At 41.7% G+C, this 1,875-nt stretch overlaps 1 non-coding gene across 1 annotated transcript; it reads right to left on the bottom strand.

Moving 5' to 3' along the window:
- Positions 1-396: 396 nt before the first annotated feature.
- On the bottom strand, positions 397-534 carry LOC114816103. Its single transcript, XR_003763887.1, has one exon. It is a non-coding gene; the product is annotated as a small nucleolar RNA SNORA7 (small nucleolar RNA).
- Between the last annotated feature and the right edge of the window lie 1,341 nt (positions 535-1,875).

Genomic DNA, 1,875 nt, shown 5'->3' with positions numbered 1-1,875 from the left:
TTATGGAGCATTTATTGGGGTCATAGCGCTTAATGAAGCCTTTGGGAGAGTAGAGTACAATAGAGTTGTTGACCGGATCCCTTCATTCAAGGAGTTTGTCTTTCTGTGGCTTCTTGCCCCAAAGCAATGTGAATTAACAATAATAATAATAATAATAATAATAATGATAACAGTGATTATAATAATATAGTGTTTGTTAAGGGCTTACTTAACAAGCACTTTTCTATGTGCTAGAGTCTTGTCATACGTTGTCAAGTCATCTCCTACCCATAGCAACACCATGGACACATGACTCCCAGAATGCCCCACCTCTAATTGCCGCCTCCAAGCAGTAAACTCAAGTCTCTACCCTCGACTCTTTCCCGTGCCGCTGCTGCCCAACATGGGTGAGTTTTGACTTGTAGCAGATTGCCTTCCACTCGCTAGGTACTGGCCAAGCTAAGAATGGAATGGTTAGGCTTCTGCTTGTCTCTCCCTCCCATAGCCAAGATTGGTAGAGTACTGCAAACTCTCCAGGTGCCATCCTGAGAGGGGATGCACTAGAGTAGATAAAGGTTAATCAGGTTGGCCGCAGTCCCTGTCCCACTGGGGGCTCGCAGTTCAAAGGGGAGGGAGAAGAGGTATTGTATTCCCATTTTACAAATAAGGAAACTGAGCTGCAGAGAAGTTAAGTGACTTGCCCATGGTCATACAGCAGGCAAGGGGTAGAGCTAAGATTAGAACCCAGGTCCTCTGAGACACAGACCCATTCTCTTTCTACTAGACTATACTCTACCTATCAGGCACCTATATAATGTCCCTGGCATCCTAAACAGTTCCTCCCTTTTGAGTAGTGGTATTTCTTGCTAATGTATAATAATGATGGTATTTGTTAAGCGCTTACTATGTGCAGAGCACTGTTCTAAGCGCTGGGGTAGACACAGGGGAATCAGGTTGTCCCACGTGGGGCTCACAGACTTCATCCCCATTTTACAGATGAGGTAACTGAGGCACAGAGAAGTGAAGCGACTTGCCCACAGTCACACAGCTGGCAAGTAGCAGAGCCGGGATTTGAACTCATGACCTCTGACTCCAAAGCCCGGGCTCTTTCCACTGAGCCACGCTGCTTCTACAATATGTTCACAAGGAAGGCATCTTCCTGCCGCAAAATTAGATAAGCACTGCTTCTCTTATGAGATTCCACTATCACCTTCTCTGCTGAACTGGGCTCATAAAAACCAATTTAACTGCTGCTGTTAGTGCACTATGCAATGGCTTTAATAATAGCAAATAGCTGTGCACCTCAGAAAACTTCTGAAGCTATGCTGAAATGATCTTAGAATGATATCAACCAAAATTCAGTTTTTATCCCTAAATTATTAAACCTATCATTCAATATCATTTGTTTCATTCATTCACTTTGATGTTTACCTCATTTCGCTTTCCTCCCTTCCCCAAAATATATCTACATTACATTGTCAGTGATGTTGGTATGAAAAGAGACTTCATATTTCAAATATTAAATTTAAGCTTCACAAATAGAGTAATAATGGAAACGTCTGACAGAAAATATTTCGTAATGATATGCTCCGATGGAAATAAGCCTACCGAAATCAAATGGAACAGTGAAGTCTAAATTGTTTATGTAATCAGTTATGTTCTTCAGAGTTGTTGATCCTTGTTGCCTTTGATTTTTGCTTTTGTGTTCATAGGCATTGCTTATTCAGTGTCTGCAAGCCATTGCAGAAAACTGTCTCTTGAAAAACAATAGGAATACATCAGCTCACTCCTTCAACTACCCTTTCTCCCTGTCACATTTTATGACTGAATGATTTAGCATATTCGCTTCATAAGAAGTTCTCTTTGTTCTGCGTTCTGAATTTGGTGACATACTGT

This window comes from Ornithorhynchus anatinus, chromosome 1 (genome assembly GCF_004115215.2).
Source record: "Ornithorhynchus anatinus isolate Pmale09 chromosome 1, mOrnAna1.pri.v4, whole genome shotgun sequence".
NCBI lineage: Eukaryota > Metazoa > Chordata > Mammalia > Monotremata > Ornithorhynchidae > Ornithorhynchus > Ornithorhynchus anatinus.
The sequence above is the reverse complement of the archived record's forward strand: the minus strand, read 5'-3'. Positions and strand labels throughout refer to the sequence as shown.